The 20338-nt window shown below is 47.3% G+C and overlaps 1 long non-coding RNA gene across 1 annotated transcript; it reads right to left on the bottom strand.

Moving 5' to 3' along the window:
• Positions 1–2461: 2461 nt before the first annotated feature.
• LOC147649831 (uncharacterized) lies at positions 2462–20053 on the bottom strand. Its single transcript, XR_015278030.1, has 3 exons — positions 19829–20053; positions 18523–18673; positions 2462–3896 (listed from the first exon to the last, which is right to left on the bottom strand). It is a non-coding gene; the product is annotated as an uncharacterized LOC147649831 (long non-coding RNA).
• Positions 20054–20338: the final 285 nt, after the last annotated feature.

Genomic DNA, 20338 nt, shown 5'->3' with positions numbered 1-20338 from the left:
GTGAGGAAAAGCTCCTGGTTCTCCTCTCCTGGGACAGATTTTCCGGGGCTGTGACTCCTGGAATTCTTAAAAATACTCTCTTGTGGTACCTCCACAAGGTTTTGGTTTCTCCACCACAAAACCCTTGCTCCTCATGGAGCATTTTGTGGTCCCGTGAAGGTTTCAGAGCCCTCTCAAAGATGAAATTCACCCCGTTGCTAAAATGCGGTGCCAGGCATGGACTGAGCGCTTTGCAGAGGAAAAAACTGTTCCAAGCCCCTCCAGTGCAGCTCTAATCAATTTTCCAATTAATAAATGCACGGGATAACTCAACCCCTCCCATTTCCAAAGACATAAACAAGTCCCAGACCATCCTGGGATGGAATCCCAACCGAAGTTCTGGAATCCAGCACATTATCTCACGTTAAATACACTCCTAGAATTCCTCTGCTTTCTGTTTAATTGAAGTGTGGCACACAAAGCAGAAGATGTTAATTGAATTTTATAGCTCCCAGAAGCTGCCAGGTTGCTGGAGATTATTTTTGCTGAGGAGAAAATTTATCTTCTCGAGCTTTATTTCTTTTTGGGTTGGCAGCACTGAAGGAGCCCTCGCTTGGAGAGCACCACATTTATTTATTGGCTTTGCTTTCTTGCAGCTAATGGCTGGTTTATTTTGCAGAAAACATGTCTAGCTTCGTTCTTAACGACACTTTCAGCAAAAATCTCATAAAAACAAGAAAAAAAAACAACAGTTCAACCTCTGAACTTGAGCCTTATCTCAGATTTAATCTCAGTTTGAAATGAGGGCTGACTCCTGACCTCCCTCATCTGAACCTCCCATCACCTGCCAGAGCTCTTTGGTGAAACCCAGCTTTTATTTCTGCTTTTATTTTCTTTGGTGAAACCCAGCTTTTATTTCTGCTTGTAACCCAGCCTGGATTTGATTTACAGTAATCCCTTCTAGGAAAGGCTGCTCTGAACTTGGGCTTGGCTGTGCCTGATCAATTAAGACAGGAAAAGAGCTGATTAGAGCTACTCTGATAGTGGGGCCTATCACAAACCGTTCTGCATCGATTTGGGCTGCTCAGGAGGGGTTTTTTACACACTGGGTATTGATCAGCACCTACAAATGAAGACATTGGAGAGGTAATTGCTCCTCCTGCAAGGCCCTGCAATAAATTTAAAAGGTGGCAGCACTAAAAGTGTGTTCCTCAGTAAACACATTTCACTGCCCCAGAGGTTTGGGGCTTATCAAAAACACTTAACTGGCAAAACCTGGGCCTGGAAGGTGCCATTTCACAGCTCCCTTCCTGATGTTTGTGTCACCAGTTCATCCTCAGCTGGCAAAAAAGTATTAAATTAAAAAAAAAAAGGGTAATTTGATGCTTTGAGGCAACGTTGCTTATTTCCTTCCTGCCATTGTGGTGGGTAGTTCAGGCCCCAGTCTGTGCACTGGGAGATAAATTTGAAAGCTATTATACTTATTTCTAGATATAAATACATATTTATGTCCTCTCTAATTAGATCAGTAATTTCCTGCAAACTCTCGAGGAGCAGCGCTTCTTGATTTCTTGTAGATTGGTTAATTTTGGATCCATCAGCAAGGAAAAAAAATAAAATAAAAGAGTCAAATATGGCACTGAGAACACAATTCTTGTCCAGTGAACACCTGTCTCCTTGTTTTCCAGGAAAAGACAGAAGGTTCCAACGTTGGCAGGTTGATTAGAGGAGCTAATTGCATTTTTATTAATGGGCCTGCTAGATTTTCTCAGCAGAGGAGTTGCCAGGCCTGCAGCAACCCAAGGCCTGCTTTTGCTTCTTGTTGTGCTTTGAGGGTTGGTGCTCACCAGAGGGACAAGGTGGATTTAATCATGTAAAAACTGGAGTCGGCGTGGAGCCTCTAATTTAATATGGAATGTGGGAAGGAAAGGGAGAAAATGAACAAGGAGATAAAAGGATAATTATAAGAATGATAAAATCACCGAAGAGACCATGGGCAGGGACACCTTCACTGCTCCAGGCTGCTCCAGCCTGGCCTGGGCACTTCCAGGGATCCAGGAACAGCCACAGCTGCTCTGGGAATCTGTTCCAGGGCCTCCCCACCTTCACTGGGATGAATTTCTTCCTAAAATATTTGTCTGTGGAGCAGCAACCACATCTCCCAGCTTCCAGAAAAACTTCCAGACCGGGAAGGTCCCTGATCCAGAGCCAGCCCTTCTCCTGGTGACAAAGCCAGCAGCTGGCAGGGGACAGGCTGGGGGTTTGGACTGCATCCTCCCCATCCCCATGGCACAAAACAGAGCTCCTGTAACCCCCAGCACACTCCTGCCTGGTTGTGACCGACCTGCTGAGGCTTCCCGGGAGAAACCTGGAATCTGGCGTTGCTCCTGGCCAGTATCTGCATTAAAACCCACAATTGTTCCCTGTATTTTATGCAGAAATCTCACTTTAAGTGCTTGAAGAAGAAACCCACCCACTTCCACGCAGAACATTTGTTTATTGATGGTTTTACCACGCATCTGTTGACGCCACAATTCCGTCTTCCACGAGAGAAAGAGGAAGAACAAAGGAAAAATGACACATCGAGTCTGAGAGGAGAATTCCTGATTCTGCTCGGGAATGGGAGCTGAGCAAGCAGAAAACAAAACCTTCTGTAGAAATACAGCCCAGATGTAGCTCCAGATTGTTAATCAGCAAAACTCTGTGTTCGATAAAAAAGATTTGATAAGGAATCCTGTCTGTTGGACACCAGTGTCACTCATCCAGGGCCCTCATGAGCAATTCCTATTTTTGAATTAATGAATAATGTGCACAACGCTTGATAAGCTTCCTCCACCAAGCCATGCAAGCACAGAATGTACAATCCTAATTAGCTGCTTTGCCCAGCTACTTAAAATGTTTTTCACATGCCAGCAAATGTAAATACACAATTAGGACATGCTTAGTTAAAAGGCAAAGTGAGATAAAGTACAACTATTATTAGCCAGAACAAAAATCTTCATGATCTTCATCATAGCGAGGGCTAATTAGGTTGGGAAAATGTGCAAATGAGCTCAGCTGATTGTTCAGGGTTTGGAAAGCAGAGCCCAGCTGGAAAGTCCAAGACTGAGGGTGTTGAGGGGTGGGTTTGTGATTATTGGTTCTGGGGGCTGCTGTCTGCACAAGTGTGAAAATAGTCAGCATTTGTGTTAACAGGAATTGGGAAAGAGGTCACAGGAGATCTTCATGGTGGATGAACCCCAAAAAATGTCAATTCTCTCAGCTGGTTTGTGTGGCTGGGTGTCTTTCTATTCATATTTGGGGAGTGAATAAAATTCAGCTCATTGTCAGCTTGGTTTAACTAATAAAGTTTGAGGGGAAAATGGAAAAAGCGTTTTTCTTTCTCTCTCTGAGCATTTGCCCATTGCCTGTCTCAAAACCCTGCATTTCCCAGCGCTCCAGATTGCCTGGGATTAGGAAATGCTTCAAGAGTTAGAGCCAGAGAAGATAAAGAGGAGCTTTCTTCCAGGGGATGTGAATCCCTGCACTACTGTGGATGTTTTACTCTCAGGCTGGAGGTGATTCCCCTCAACCTGAAACACGAGGTCTGCTACAGCAGCCTGACAACTTCTTTGCTGTCAAACACATACCTGGAACTAATTAAAAGAGAGGCTCTTTGATTCCCACTGGAGAGGCTTCAGGGTGTTCCTCTAAAGGCTGATTTTGCCAGCTCAGGTTGGTCCTGCCTCTCCCAGGAATGTGTGCCCAGAGTTTGTCCACCTGAATTCCTCGGCTGAGGATGCACTGGCAGGGTCGGTCAGAGTGGAAGTGACACCAAAACCACCCCAAAATCCTGATTCAAGACCCTGCTGGTTCTTTAGTGGTGGCTTGGTGTCCTTTGGGGTCTGTCCCTGTGAGGGGCATCAGAGCTGGGATTGCTGCAGGAGGAAACAGGAATGTTGTGTAAATAAATCAGTGGAGGCAAAGCAGAGACCGCCACTCATCCCCTCACTGCTGATTGCCTTCCAAGCAAATTCAGATTTACAGTCATTTACAATTTTAACTACATAAAATAAAACACTATTTTTATTTTTTTATCATTTATTTATTTATTTATTTATTTATTACTATACTAAAATAAAATACCAATAAAGCTTTATTAGTGTTTCATCTCTCCCTCCCTTTCTTCACATCCTCATCTGAATTCGTGGTTTCTTTCCCTCTCCCCTCCAAATCCGAGGAGGTTCCAGCAAAGCCAGAGAGGAGCAATTGGGAGCTAATGACTGGTGCAGTCTGATCCCGGCCCAGACAGGCTGGGTTTGCCTGGTTAAGCGTGCCTGCAAGCCTAGCAAGCTGATTAAAGCCGAGCCCATTCTTCTCATCTTACAGGCACTCGTGTCTGTGGGATATGAGATACCAAAAAAAGCCTCCTGTGTCCCTGATCCTTTAGCTGCGTGTCCAAGCAGCCAGGCCTGAGCCAGGTTTCATCTTTCTCGAGGTGTTGCCAGGTGCTAATTAGCCCAAGGACCTTGCAAAAAAGGGAGAAAGTGCAGGAAAAGATTTCCGAGGAGATTGGTTTCTTTCCCACTGTGTAGAACTCAGCCCTGTCTGTGACAGAGTTTATTTCTCCCAGGGATGGACTCTGCCCTTATTAACACAAGTACCTGTTGCTGATTGAGTGGATATTTCTGCAGGCTGAATTTCCACATTCCCTACCCAGAGCTGTCAATGACATCCCCAAAGCAGGGGGAAGACGGAGCAATGTTTAAATCCCCCAGTTTTTTTGTTAATTTGTCTCAGCTAAAGAAAACTTCCATCCTGGACCTGATAACTGGTTTATTAGACCACTCTGAAACAATAAGAGAGCACAGCAAGTTCCCCAGTCCCTGGGGAGAGTGGGCAGGGCTGAACCAAGCCACAACTCCTGGAGTCAATTCCCAGTGTCGTAATGGAAAGCAATGGGAAGCGTCCTTGATTCCCCGATAGCCTCAGCCCTACGTGCTCCAGCCTTTCTAATAAAGGCCTTTGGGGAACTGCATGTGGATTTGGCCTAGCCAGACACCCCCTTTTTATTTAATTTATCTCTGTTTTGCTGTTCCACTGGTGGTGAGGGAAGGAAGTGGTGAGAGAGCAGAGCTGGTGCCCGGTCCCAGACTCCCGAGGATGCTCATACCCTTGGCAGGCTGCTGCTTGCTGTGGGCTCACCTAAAAGTGCTTCTGGCTGCTGCCAAAGCCTTCCCAACATGCAGAGAGGCTTTTTTGTGGATACCCGACCCTCCTTTTACCCCACTTGTGACTGTTCTGTTGCCCCGTGCGCTCTTGGAGCTGCGCAATCCCCGTCAGTTCCTTCTCTGGGGGAATTGCATCCAAAGCTTTTGGGCTTTTTCAGGTCATGTGTGCCAGACCTCAAAGTGACCTTAGCTAACAATCCCTTGTTTCTCTTCCTCTTTCGTGTACTTTCTTTCCAGGATCAATCTCTTTCCAACAATAATATTAATGTTGGCAGCCTGTCCCGCTGCCTTTTGCTCTGGTCTGTGTCTGGAGCAGAGAGAAGGACAAAGCTCCCGTCTTTAAAACATTAAAGCAGTCCTCTTCCAGCCACACTTGGGGCCTTTTCTTTACACTGGTTGTGTTTCTAAGCTGATTGAGGGTTCTGTTGTAGGACAGTCCTGTGCCCAGCACCGGTGACTGGTGCAGAATCCATCAGGGCTGTGCTGGGTTTGTTCCCATCACTTTTGATATTCCTCAGACGTGAAGGGGAATTTATAAAGCTTGTTCCCATCACCTTCTGATATTCCTGACACAAAGGGAAATTCAGAGCCAGGAGCTTTAATACACAATCACTTTGTTTCAACTTTTATTTATCCAGTGCGTTCTGTGTTAAAAAAATAAATCACAAAATAAGTGAAGTTCAGAATAATGCAGAGACAGGGGAGCAGAGTGGGACAGAGATGGGAGGAGAGGCTGGTCCTGGGATGCTGTGCTCTGTTCTGATGGCTGCACTCAGCACCAGCAGCTGCAAGTGACTGATTATAAAATTCTAGAAGAAATGAGATGGACCTGTTTAACAGCAGAGAGAAATTCCTGCAGGAGCGAGGGGACCTTTTTGGCAGCTCAGAGCAAGGCTGGATGCATTTCCAGAGGATATTCCAGGCTCAAAGCCGGGACTCCATGAGCTGGGAATGGAGCAAAGGGACCAGGCTAAACGACACTTCACCTCTCACCTGAAACTTTCCTGCATCAGGAATAGAGAATTATTCCTTGGAATGAAGAAGCTGAAGCCATGGCAGTTTTACAGACCTGGCTGCACCTCGGGGTGGATGTAACATCCTCCCAGTATTTATTTCCAGTGAAAAGGGAAAACAGCTCTGTTTGCAGCCAAGGGTTCAGCCAATGCCCTGCAGGGCAGGAGTTTCAGCAGGAATTTATTCAGCTCTGGACAGGGCAGAGCAGCAAGGGTGACACCAGGAGCGCTAACGCTCCTTTACGCTTCCCTGACAGCTGGAACTGCGCTTTTTCTTCTCACTTTTCCCATTGACAAACTCTGCTGCTCCTGCTCTTCCCCTCCCGGGAGGAGCTGATCGCCATCCTGTTCCCTCCCTCTGCACCCAGGCACGGGATGGTGCAGATGTTCCAGCTGCTGCTGCTGCTTCGCTGGAGCCCCAGAGCTGCTCAGGCTTCCCCAGCATCATCCAGGCTCTGCACCCAGGTTTTGGGGAGATATCACCCTGTTTGCCCATTTCCAGCTATTTATCCCCATCACCTCAGCACGGTGAGGTTTTTTTTCCTGCCCGTGGTGCTCTGCTTTCTTATCCATTATTTCCTTATCCGAGCCATGTTTACTTAAGAGAGGCTTTTATTTAGGAAAAAAAAAGAAACAAAACCAGAGATACTTTTAAAACAAAACAGATTTTAAGGGCAGTAAATCACTCTTTATCTTTCTACCTAGAGGTTGCTTATCCTCTTGATGTTAAATAAATGAGGGTTTTTAGCCTTTCCTAGTGGCTGCCTGGTTCTGGGCTGCTGATGCCCTCCTGGTCCAAGGGATGTCTCACACCCAGCTGTGCCTCAGCAATTTCAGTTTGGCTGGACCCTGAAATTAGTCCCTAGCCTCGTGATTGAGTTGTCAGCATCTGCTGAGGGATCGTTTATTGTGCTGTCCCTTCCCATCCAGACAGGAAAACCTCACACAATAACTTCACCTCGTGGAAAAGGTCATGCCCAGGGTTCACAAAACACTGTCTGTATTCCTTTATTTATTGCTTAGCACCCCAATTCCCACCCCATAAGCCACAAAACAGGGGAAGACAGTTAAAAATACTCTGCTTTGGCACATTGCCCCAGATTTGGCAGAATTTGGGTCGAGGCTTTTGGTTTGTATTTATGTGAAAAAGCAGGAGAAAGCTCAGCTGGAGTTTCCCCGAGAGCCCCAAAGCAGAATCGGTGCAGGATCTGTAGCTCTGCATCCAGCCCATAAATCACTGCAGGGTAACTTCAAACCCAGCCCAGGTTTGCCAGGACAGCCTGGCAGCCCCAGACTGCTCCTCAGTGCCCTGTTCCTGCCCTGCCACTGATTTTCCACATCCCATCCCTTTTGCCTCCACATCCATGGCCACCACACCTTCTGTTTCCCCGCCTGCTGTCCCCGATGTCACCACAGGCACCCCGTTATCACCCGCAGCAAACCGTCCTTCCCCCTCCACATATCTTTTATTTTTTGAGTGTCAGCTGTGGAAAACCCAACAGGATGATCACTCAGCATGTACCTTGTGTCTGCTGCCTGCTGGGAAGTCACAGCAGAAATGACAAATGGGAGAGGGAGGAATTCAGAAAACACCAAAAGGCAGCGGGGCAAATCAAGTCCAACCCTGCTGTGGTTGATAGAGCTGCGAAACCAAGAGACGAATACTCAGATGTTCCACTGGTTTGTCAGCAGGCAATTGGTAAAAATCTTTTAGCACTTTTCCTTGAAGAATGATGATTTTTTTTTTTTCTTTTCCTCGCCACAGAACTCCTGTGGGCACGTCGAGGCGTTCCCCACAGAGCACTGATGATCTCATCCCGGGAAACCTTTATCCCAAGCACTGCTCCCTCCTCGCAGCACAATTGCTGGATGATTCTCCCTTTGCTCTGGCATCCTCCAGGTTTTCCATGGGAATTACCATCCCCTCCCACACCTGCTCCATCCTGCCGCAGGGAGGATGCGCCACATGCCAGCGCCATCAATCCTGGACAGTCCTTGGATGTGGAGGGTGGGAATTTCCCAGTGGAGCAGAGCCAGGGCACAGGCTGGCTCTGAGGAGCTGGGATTGGGCTCCAGCTGAGCCTGTCCCTGTCCCAAGGTGTGATGGGACCCTCGCGGCCACGCGACCTTTGCCTGCTCCAAAAGCCCCACAGGGATGTGAGGGGAGGAATTTTATCCAGATCCGATGGTGGCAGCCCTGCCAAAGCCCTCCCTGGGTGTCCCCCGTGCCTTTGGGGACACTTTTGGGGCTGTCCCCACCTGCCTGTGGCTGCCACAGGAGATGCTGGAGGAGCCTCCTTCTCCTAAAGGACCCTTCCATGAGAGCTTCCAGGGATTAGGGATTTGGAATCCATCTGTGCTCAGCGTGAGGATTCCCAGCAGGGAGAGGGGACAGTCAGAATTCCAGGTGCTACACAGGGAGGTATTTGCTAATTTTCCTCTGCTTGGAACAGCTTTTGGATCCAATACGCAGCAATATCTGACAGCCACCAAAGGGGATTCACCTCCTGGAGTGATGCCAGATCCCAGAATTACAGGAATTCTTTGTGTTCACAGTGTCCTTAGCAAAGCTGAGAGACCACAGGGATAATTTTCCTTGTTGTAAATTCAGCCCTAATCACAATTTCCCAAATTTGGAGTGGCCACAAAAGGCAAAAAGAGAAAGATCTAAACTTTAAAATGACCTGGAGAAAAGAGATTAGAAGGGTACAGAAGTGTGAGAGAAGAAAAAAAAAAAAATGCTAAGAGGAAAAATAATGTTGAAAGGAAAAATAATGTTTAAAGGAAAAATAATGTTTAAAAGAAAAATGTTAAAAGGGTGGGACACTGGTGGCAGGATAAAAGGATGTAACCACACTGTCACACTCAGTGTAACACTTTAATTTTCACCTCATTTTAAAGCTGGCTCTGGTTTCACCAGAACTACCTGGGATTAACTCTGTTGTGGTATTTTCACTTTCCTCTGAAGTGAAGTCCTCCAAGAACGGCTCTGGCGAGGACTCTGATCTCATTCAGAGGAAGACACGAGATTTATTCCTGTGCTCACTGCTGTTAGCAGCATCTGCAGCTCCTGCCTTTATCCCGACCCATTCTGTCTCCCAGTGTTGAGCCAGGTTTGTGCTGGAAGGTTCCACAATCCCTGCTTGGGGTGAGATTGTTCCATGTCCTTCTGAACCCTCGGAAGGTACAGCAAGATCCCTGGAGCACAGAGCGCTCCGGGAACCACTTGTGAGAATAACGATCCCTCACTCGCCCTGCCCGCTAGTTTTAGTTTGCATTCCAAGCATGATTTTGTGCAGGACTCTGGAATTTCTCATTAGCTGGGGTACAACCATTTCTAGGAGTTTCTGAGGCATTTCGCAGATATTTGCAGCTGGGGCGTGTGGCAAGAAGGGGTTGAAGGGAGAGGTAATTGATGTCAGCTCGGTAACACTCATTCATCAAAGGATAATTGTGCTAATTAAAACTTTAGCCATAAGTCATGTCCATCTCACAGCTGGAGGCCCCATCCCAAGTGTCCAAGGCCAGGCTGGAAGGGGCTTGGAGCCACTTGGGATGGTGGAAGGTGTCCCTGTGGAACTGGATAACCTTTAAAGTCCCTTCCCACCGAAACCATTGCACAGTTCTCTTTCTGGATCCCCACAAATAATCATATTTTCCTCACCTTCAGCTTGAGTGGTCAAACAGAACAAACCCCACGAGAAAACCCATTCCCATCCTCCCGTTCTGAAGCAGAGCAGCTTCCAGGAGGACACGAGAAGTGAGCCAAGTTGTTTTCTCCTTGAGGAGTGAGGAGGTGAAGCTTTTCCCTTGCAGCTGCCTCTGTCATTCCCTTGTGGCATGTTCACCTGGCTCCTGCAGCAGCTCAGAGCTGGCTCTGCCCTCCTGGCACTGCCTGGGCTGAATTTGAGCTCAGCTCAGGGGGCACCACCCCATCCCAGGCTTCTCTTGGAGAAGGGATCGATGTCTCAGCCGTAGAGAAGAGAATCTGAGTCACAATAGAGGTTGCTGGAGGAAGGGCTTTACAAAGCATTTGCTGTTTCTAATTTTGGTAAGGAAATAGGCAATTACTGCCTTAAGAAATTGAATGTCACGTTGTTTCAAGCTCTCTTTGCTTCTCATCAACATCTTGCAACTTGTGGCAGAGGTTGCTGGGAATCTCCCCTGACAGCAGTGCCACGTTGGCCAAGAGATGTTTGGTGCTCCAGCCTTCTCCTCATGTGGGTTGGACTGGTCTGTAGTCAGATAATAAAATCATCTGCTCAATTTAGCTTCATAAATTTGAGCGGGTCAGTGTTCATTTTATGGCAGCTCTACCTAATCCATCCAGAGAGGAGCTAAAACCAGCCCTGGCCAGCACTAAACCACCATTTGCCAGCTGAGTTCAGCAGAGGGAGCCTGGAATTTTGATGTGTGTGTGTCTCTGGGGTTCAGCTGAGCTCCAGCTGCTCCCCAGAAGGGCTGGGTGGGTCAGGGTGTGCTCAGGTTTGCACACCTTGGGGTCTGAGTCACCTCAATGCTTCTCCAGGTTGTAATTTCAGAGGTAAAACACCATCTGTAGGCTGGGCTTTGATGGCTGTGCAGATGTCTGGGCATCAGCCTGTGTAGATTTTGTCCCAGAAGGCTGAATTCATCCCTAACCCAGTTTAATATGGACTTTTTACCCCTGTGGTCTCAGTTACAGCGTGGGGAGTTGGGGTTGGCACTCACTGGGCACTGAGCACCAAACCCTGCCATCAGATTTTCCTTAAAGGGTGTCCCAAAGCCACTGCTCCTTTCCAAAGGGAATTCTAGGATTAAATCCCAAATATCTGAACGAGCTCACTGGGCTCAAAGCCAAGCAGAAACTCCACCACTTTTACCTGTGCTGTCAGCCCAAACTCATAAAAAATCGCTTCCTTGGAAGTTGATTTCATCGAAAGAATTCTTCAGTGACTGTCATGCCCTTCACCCTGCAGAGTTCCAGCTTGGAGAGAGACAGAGAATGCTTTATTCCTAGAAATCTCTGAGGTTTGAAGACAGGGAATTAAAAGGCGAATGGGTGCCTCCCACCGTGCCGTGCTCCTGTGGGCTGGAGCTCCCTGAATTTTCAACACTCATTGGAAAACGTCACCATGTGTCACTTTGACATCTCCAGGGTTTGCTCAGACCCTGGAGGCACAGGGAGAGTCCCCAGTGGTGGGACAGGGACAGCCAGGTGGACACAGGCGTTTGTGGCACAGCCCAGCTCAGCTCTCCCCGCTAACCCAGCCCGCCTGGGGCAGCGGGAATCAATTACAAAGCTTGGGAAGAAAAGTCAATAACAGGATTGAGACGTTCCCACAGGTTTCTCTTGGATGAGATCTCCCAGATAGCTTTGGTAAAATAGCTCTGGTAAAAATGCGGTGCCAGGTGAGATTTTATCAGCAGTTGGAGGTGCCCAGACTTCAGCCAGCTCTTGGGAAGCTCCATGAGGTCATGGATGAACGGGCTCCAAGGGAAAAAAAGGCAATACAGATGATTTTCTCCAACAGATTCACTGTGATTAGCACATTCCAGTGACTCAGTGCAGAGCGAGGAGGTTTTCACATCCATGAAAAAATTGCATAGCATAGAAAAATCCAATAATGCCTATTTTTATATTTTTTTTTGTCCACTGGTTGTATTTAAAATTAAACATAATTAATAGGAAATCTGTGGACATTTAATCTATATTACCCAAGAGTGCTCTGCCCGTGAGGTCACAGTTCATATAAATAAAATATTATTCACATAAATAAAAAAAATGTGTAAAATTGCTGCCAGTCGGTTCTGAGGTAGGTCCTGAGTGACCAAATTCCCTGTCCTTTGAAACCAATCCAGATCACGTTGGCTGGGTCCTGATTCAGCGTGGAATTTGTTTTTCCCATCATGTGAGAGGCAGAAAACATCCAGTCCAAGGAGGGCGATGTCAGCTCCGACGCAAACGCGCTCGGCACGGAGACACGAGGAGAGGGCTCAGCACCATGAGAACTTTCTGCACTGCCTCGTGCACAAAACCCTCTTGGAAGGACTCAAAACAAACTGAAAGCTCACTGGAAACATCTCCCTTGTTTGTTTTGGCTCCCAGAGCTTTTCTAAGTGTAATTACCAGCAGTTGGGAAATGGAGAGGGAGAAAGAATCCTTGTGGTTCGTGCTCAGGGGCGGCAGCCCGGGAGACCTGGGTTGATTTCTAACCTCTGTCACGGTGTCAGAGCAGGAAAAAGAGATTTAATTCATCTGCAGGTCCATTTGTACAAAAAGGCATGAGGCTGCCCTGCAGCAGCAGCTCCTGGCACTGAGGTGAACCCTCCATGTCCTGCTGCTTTTATGGAATTCAGACAGATAGATGTAATTATATATCCATTTTTAAGGGTCTCTGGTGCTTATATATAAATACATAAACCTCTCTTAGCAGCACCATGCTGCTTCAGAGGGGGAAAACCCCCCATTCCTGCACAGAGCTGCACATCCCTTTAAGCCTTTAAGGATTTGTGCCCTGCAAGGACCAACATCTTCATTAAGATCCCCGTTTGCTGGGCAGTGACAAATCTTTCCCTCAGAACACGGTGATTAAGGTTTAATTTTATTCCGGATTATGGGCAGCTCCACTTGCAGAGCAGCCAAGGTTGGGCACGTATTGCCTGGAAATGAACGTTCCTCCCCAAAGTGCTTAAGCAGCTTTGGATAAGAAATGATGGTTTGGGGAAGATTAGGAGCGTAGGGAAGATCTCCAGGCTAAGAGGGGGTTCAGGGAAAGTGCCAGTGGCTTCAGGAGGAAATGCTGAGGGTCTGAGGCTTCCAAGGCTTGGGAGAGTTGGAGGAGGATGGTGGGAGCAGGGTAGGTTAGTGAAGGTGGTGGATTTACAGGTGGGTGAAGTCAGCCATGTCTATGGGGGTAAGGTGGGGAGGGTGTGTTTATAAACCACCAGCAGGGAAATCTCCAGGCTTCAATTTGCTCAGAGAACCAAATCGGCATTTCTGGAGGTTTTGTGATGTGGCAGCAGCAAGGAGCATCACTTGAGATGAAGTTTAGGTGTCATCTTAAACACAGTGGGGAATAAAATCCCTCTTGCCCAGCCCAGGAGCTGAGTTTGGAAGGTGGACAGACGGCTGGAGGACAAGCAGAGGGAAAGGAAGGGGATCCCAGGGCTGGGATGCAAATATTTGTCCTGATATGCAATTCCCTGTTCCTGCAGATCCTCTCTCCCCTGCTTTTCCTCACAGGTACAGGTTTATTCTGCCAGAGAATGGTATTTAAATACAACCCATGATGGTTATTTGTTCTCAAACACATATGTTCTTCCCTCCCCTGAGAGCAGGGGGAGGAGGACAGCAATGAGAGCCGGCGAATGTTTCACCCTCGCTGCAGTGACAGCTTTGATTTGTGAAACAGCTTGGAATAAAACGCCGGTAATTTTTCATGGAAAAAGCAGTGGACATAATTTTTGTGTGTCTCAAAGAGAACAGCAGAGAGCTGAAATGCCTGGACACACCATTGTGTGAGTGCCAAAATCCCGGATGGATATAAAACTCAGTGTTTTCAACCCAGAGAAACAACATTACAATCATCCCTGGTTAAGCAGATTCTGCTTGTTTATTGTTTTCCAGTTTCTGCAGCTCTGCTCATCAATTTTTCACATTATTCCTTGGCTGCTTCCTCGTGTTCTGTCTCTTTGCTGGTTTGATGTTTTGTTCTCTGGAGATTTCTTCCATAAATTTTTATTATTTCCTCCGAGAAATCTTTTTTTTTATGGTTCCCAATGAGAGCTGGGACTACGACACGGTGGAGGGAGAAGAGAAAGCTGGGCAGTGGAAACTCCTCTAACTTAATGCCATGGAAAAACCCCTCTGGCTCCCTGTCAGCCAAAGAAGGTCAAACACAGTCCGAGCTGCAGCTCTGCCAATGGATCCTAAATCCAGTATTTAATATCGATCTCCAGCTTCATAAACACCACCCTGGCAGTGCTGACAGCAGCCCTGACATCAGCGTGATGACACAGGGCACAGAAATGACTTCACACTGCCAGCTCCTGCCAGGGTTTGCCAGAGACACGGGGCCACTTAAAGACGTTTCAAAGCGTGATTTATTATTTTAATTCTGCTGTCTCATGAAGGAGTGAGTGAATCTTCACCTGATTCACCAGCTGTTCTTGGTCAGTGTCACAAGGCTACAGGTTATAAGATCTTTTAAAGATTAATTAACCAATAAACTAATGCCACAAAGGAATGATTCTATTTTCACACCAATCGTTAATTATTTTGTTTTATAGGTCTCTGCTGCAGTGAGGACTTTCTTAACCAATCATACAATGACACACAAAGCTACTTGTTATACTTAAAACTTCTTATTACCTTTATAATTACTTCTATATCTTAACTTCAAAACCTTAAAACTTCCTACAGCTTAATCTGATGTCTTTCTATTTAAATTCATATTCTCACTTATGATTTTAAGTCTGGAAGTTTTCTCCAAGGCCTCAAGTCAAGCCTTGTGTCCATGTCTATATCTAAGCTTGTATTTACAAGATTTTGAGAACTTTCTGTGCTTGGAATTCCCACATCTCTGCTCTCATCCCATCCATGCCCACAGAAGGAGTCAATAAAATCCAATCCAACGGGACCAGCATGAGCCAGAACTTGGGACTGTGTAAATAAACCCTGGGGTGACACCACTGGGGCAGCAGGGATTTATACCAGCTGAGGATCTGGCCCATCAAGTGGGGATAACTCTTCCTGCCCTGTGATTTATACTCTCCAGTTATTGACTGCTCCGAAATAATCCTCTGTTATAAACAATCCGGGCAGCAAAGGAGGCAATTGTGCCTTAATGAGCCCATGGTTCAAAGCACTGCCCTGCTACATTGACCCTTCTATAGATCAGAAAGTCTCCTTGATTTAATTACCTCACAGAACCCCAGACTAGACAGCTCCAAACCTCATTTATGCCCTGATCTTGCTATTTTTTTTTTTTATTTTGGTGCACTTTACAGTGATTTACAATTCAGCCAAGGGACTCTTCAGGCAGCCAAGGAGAATTGTTTAGAGGGGGTTTGTGTGCAATTACATTTTTCTGAAGGAAAGGAAAAGGAAAAAAAAGCACATTTTGAGACTCAAAGGTCTTGTCTCCTTTCCCAAGCACAAATAATAAGCAGCTCTCCCTTTTTAAGTGTAAAGGACTAGAAACTTCAAGGGTAGAATTAAGGGAATTTAAATCAGAGGCGAGACACTGCTCACACTGGAAATGTTCCCATTGGGAAGTTCCCAATCCAGTCGTGCACGCAGCTTGCAGCAGATATTACAGGATTGTTCCACCAGGATTATCTCAGCTACCAGGGTATTTATCTTCCCCTTCCAATCTGTGGAAATAATACAATGTTCCCTTGCATTCACCGATGCCTCGTCCCTCCTGTCTCAGGAGGAGCCTCTCATTAGATGAGCCTCAAAGCATCCTCAAAAATTAATTCAAAATTAGTCAAATGACCCAAGATTACGTCCTAATTTCTTCTGGAGCAATGCTGAGCTGCAACCAAACGTGCAGCAAACAGCGCTGGCTCCTCTCTGCTGCTTCCTCGGCACGTGGGAGGGATGGCAGATAAAATTACAGATTGACATCACACAATCATGGAGCAATTTGGGCTGGAAAGGACTTTAAACCCACCCAGGCCCACCCCTGCCATGGGCAGGGACACCTTCCACTTTATCAGGATGCTCCAAACCTGGCCTTGGACACTCCAGGGATGAGGCAGCCACAGCTTCTCTGGAAGTTTTGCTGCAGAGAGCCCCAGTGTTGGCCATGGATCCTGCTGAGGGCTGGCTCAGGACAGAAAAGGGACCAGGACTGGCTCTCCCAGGCTGGAGGTTGTGGCTGGGTTGGCTTCAGACCTCTCATCCACCTGCCCCAGCACACAGCAGCTCTGGCACCTCCAGTGCTGTGGGATGTCAGAGCAGCTCCGCAGTTTGGTGATTTCACTCTTCACATTCTTGTTTTGTGACGGAATTGGATCACTAAAACTGCCACATTATTCCCTTCCTTCCCCTCCATCCCCTCTTGATTAGTAGAGACACTTATTACAGCTTAAATAGGGAGAAACAAGTTCCCTCTGTCCTTTTCCAGTCCTAAAAATACAAGAGTGTATTTTCCAGAGGAGCTGGTGATTGAGGATTAAATGTTCAAGCAGAATACATTAAAATGCTCTGAACATCAAGGAGAAAAAGGGAGCCCTGATACCCAGAGGAAAGTGGGGTGCTTGGGCTGAGTTACAGCACTGTAATTATTGGTACTGTCAGAGCTTAAAATCTACAACATTATTTTTAGGCCCCCGTCCAACCCACAAAAAGATCTCTAAAATAATTGCAAAAGGACCTCACTTGAAGACTGTTTGTTTTGGAAAAATAGAAATCTTTGCTCCATTTCAGCATATTTCAGCTTGGAGAGCAGTAATATTTTATTTGTGTTGAAAGAAGGCAGGGGTTTATTCAATATTAATAAATGGTTTACAACATGGGTTAAAGTTCTTTTCTTATTCTGCCCTGCAACCCTGCCCAGGAGACTCCACCCCTGGGGGAGAAGATGTTTCAGCTGAAGGGACTTGAAATTAAAGGGAAATAATTTTCACAGGGTATAAATCTGCCCAAACTGAGATGTTTTCTGCTCAATATTCTGCTACATTTTGCCCATCGGTGCTGATTAGTGGTGTGAGCTAATTAAGAGCAGCATGTTAACAGGACACCTGGCTGGGCAGCGTGCTCCTGGCCAGGACAAAGGGATCTGACCCATTCCTGGTCCAGGCTCTTGGTTTGGAGCCCTCTGAGCTCCAGAAAGACCCTGGGAGTTGTGCCAAAGTCACTCCATGACATTAAAGACTCAAAGTCCAACTGTCTGTGGTCAGAGATGAGAAAAGGGATGGGAAAGAGGAGAGAAAGAAAAGGGGGAAAAGCAGATCCTAAATCAGGGGGATGCACTTTAATGAAGGAGCTTTAAGGTCCCTTCCACCCCAAACCATTCCATGGCTCTGGGGGTTTCCCTGGGGACATTTGGAGCCTGCAGGTTTGAAGGAATTGAATTTTGGCTGCTCCTGAGGATGCACAGACCCCCAAAGAAATTATTTTCTGCCTTCTTGATGCTTTGCTTTGTTCAGTGGAATGGGAGAAGGGGAAATGTTTGAAGTCCTGGAGGTGGTGGCTGAGCTCTGGCACAACCCTTTGGGCTGTTGGTGCCCCTCTGGCTCCCTGGCTTTGTGCAGAGCTGTCCCAGCAGTCCTGAGCCACCTTCCAGGCCACCCCTCTGGCCCTGGGAGCTGCACAGCCCTGCCAGGTGCTCACCCAAACCCCAGGGCTGGAGCTGGACCCCACAGCACAGCTGGGACCTGCTGGAACCACCAGGGGTTTAGGAACCAAAACCCTGCAGGCCACAGAGCTCGGCTCGGACCTTCACAGACCCCCCTGACCACTGGGATGCTGCTAATTGTGGTCACCAAAGGCCCTGCATCCTTCCAGGGGGGCACTGAAATGGCTGGAAACCAGAGAGCCAGCAGCAACACAACCCCCAGGGACAAAACCCCAAGGAAAACAGCTCTGTGTGAAGAGAAAAATGACACCAATAATGGCAGCAGGGAGCTGGGATGGCTGCAGGCAAATCCTGGGCATTATCTGCCCAGCTGTGACTGGAATTACAGCTGTGAGGGCCTGGAGGGGACAGGTTTGGAGCACAGGAGAGGTGGGCAGGTGTCAGGAATTCCCTGTCCCTCTGCAGTGGGATTTGCACCTCTCCTGCCTGGGCTCAGCCCTGGCACCACTCCCACCTGTGCTAAGCTCAGAGTGCCTCTAAAACCCACGCAAATCTGCTTTTTTATACCACAAACGGGACAGAAGGAGCAAAACCCGTGGTGCTGGACACTATTGAGCACATGCCTGGGGTTTTGATTAATTACAAATCAACAGGAGCCAGCAGGGTTTCAAAAAGCCAGATCAGTTTCGGTGTTGCTGCTTTAAACATTAACCAAGCCCTGCTGCAGAACCCAGAGATGCTGAGGGGAGAAAGCTCCTTCCCCTCGATTTTTTACCTCAATTTTTTTTTTTAAAAGTGCTGCTTTTCAGGGCTCCCAAGTGCTGGGGACTCCTCTGCAGGCAGCAGCTGAGTGGGGCTGTTTATTTATAAGAGTCAACCAGAGCCACACAAAAGGTTATGGCCACGGGCCAAATGTCTTTGACATCATAGCCTGTCATTAATGGCATAAATCCTCCGTGATTTCATTTCCCACTGAGCCAACCAGCATCTCTCCCAGATTATTTCAAAGGAAAAAAAAGTCTAAACATTTACCTTCGAACCCCAAACAGATCGTATCGTTCCATTCTGCTTGCCTGATATTAAATATATTCTCTTGCACATGGCATTTTTATGGCAGGTTGTGACCACTCCTGGAGCTCATTTCAGGAGACAGGCTCGGAAAGAAAAATTTTCTTGGTGTTCCCTAAGGGGAAAAACAAAAAAAAATGACATTTCATTCAACAAAACCTTTTCTAACCACTGTGCTTTGCTGTTTTCATGGATTTTTGTTCCCCAGATCTCTGTCTAAAGGAGAGAAATATTTTAAAGTTCGTTCTCTGTGCCACAGCCTCTTCAGTGTGAGAATATTTAATGTGGACAGGCTGGAAAAGTTTTCCTTCACACCATTTTTTTTCCATAATATCCATAATATGCACGTGGTTACGTGGAGAACATTCGGAAATCCCTCTGAGCATGAAAGGTCTGAATATACCTATAATACCTGAATATTTTAATTTAATTCCTTTGGGATTTTAAGTCTTCCCATCCTTCTTGCCTGATAAAAAGCCAGGTGGAAAATATTTGATAATATCAGACAATTTTTGACCAGCCATTGTTTTTTACTGAGCTGGGCCTAAAATGCCCAGGAAAAGTTTTCCAAAGCAGGGCTGGCATTAAACCTGCTGGGATAAACCAGGAATTCGACATTTAAGTGCAAAAGCAGAGAGTCAGAGAGCTGGGTTTGACCTCACTTTTTGGAATGTTTGCTGAAATGGCTCCAGATGTCCCCATCTGAGAGAAGAAGAGCCTGGCAGCACCCCCAGGAGCAAATGTCCAAGAAGTCAGGGGAGCTCCCCCTTATCAGCTGCCCTGTGAGGAGGAGTTAATTACCCGCAATCACAGATGAGTCCTGAGATCCAAATGAATTTAAAGAAAGCAAATTTAGGCTCAGCCCAAGCCCAGGTCGGGTCTGGGCACACTGGGCACCGTTAGAGGTGATTTGGTGCCTCCTGATGCTGCCGCAAACTCCTGGAGCTGCCTTTGCTGGGTCCTGGATGCTCCAGGTCCCAGGGAAAGGGGATCCCATGGAGCATCCACAGCACCAAGGAGGCTCCCTGGGCTGAAAGGATCGATGTGAATTTTCCCAGTGCAGAAAAGAATCCTCAGGGGCTCGAGGGAGAGAAGCCAAGTCCCCCCAGCCCTGTGGTGACGCTGCTCGGAGGAGAAAGGGCAGAGCTGGAGCTGGACACGACAGCACAAAGCTCCCGTCTGAGCCACCACTCCTGCCTCCATCCCACCTCCACCCCACACCCCAAAGCCCCACCGCCACCAAGGAGCAGCAGAAGGACCTCCAGCATACCTGAGGAAATAAAAATTGGATGTTTCCCCCTTTTTTTTTGGAGCGGTCTGGAATCTCAGGAGGCACCAGCGAGCAAACGCGCCCCAGCCGTGCCGACAGCAGGGCTGTGTCAGAGCTCTCCTGCGAGAGCCAGAGTGAAAATATCCCTGCAAAGCACCAGTAGCTTCATTCTTATGACTAACACATCCCAAAGGTGCCATAACATGCACAGAGGCAGGGAATTCTGGGGTGCTGGAAGGAGTACAGCGGGAGGAGGAGCTGCAGGGGAGAGGTTCTGAGGAAAGCCAGCCAGTGATTTTTTCCACAGTCTATCATCCTACTTTTACTCCGCTCCTCCAAGCGCAGAGATGAAAAGTCCCACAACTCCAGCACGAACTGAGCCAGCCAAGAAAAAGAAAAGCAGCTTGCTCTGCTCCCCAGGGCACAGATTATGCCTGTTTGTTAAGGTTTTCTGGTACGTGGAGGAGACAAACTTCAAGGGAGGAATTTGGTCATCTCCTCTCCGAGACA

Source organism: Cyanistes caeruleus, chromosome 19, assembly GCF_971803275.1.
Source record: "Cyanistes caeruleus chromosome 19, bCyaCae1.hap1.1, whole genome shotgun sequence".
NCBI lineage: Eukaryota > Metazoa > Chordata > Aves > Passeriformes > Paridae > Cyanistes > Cyanistes caeruleus.
Note: the sequence above shows the minus strand (reverse complement) of the source record. Positions and strands in the feature narration are given on the sequence as shown.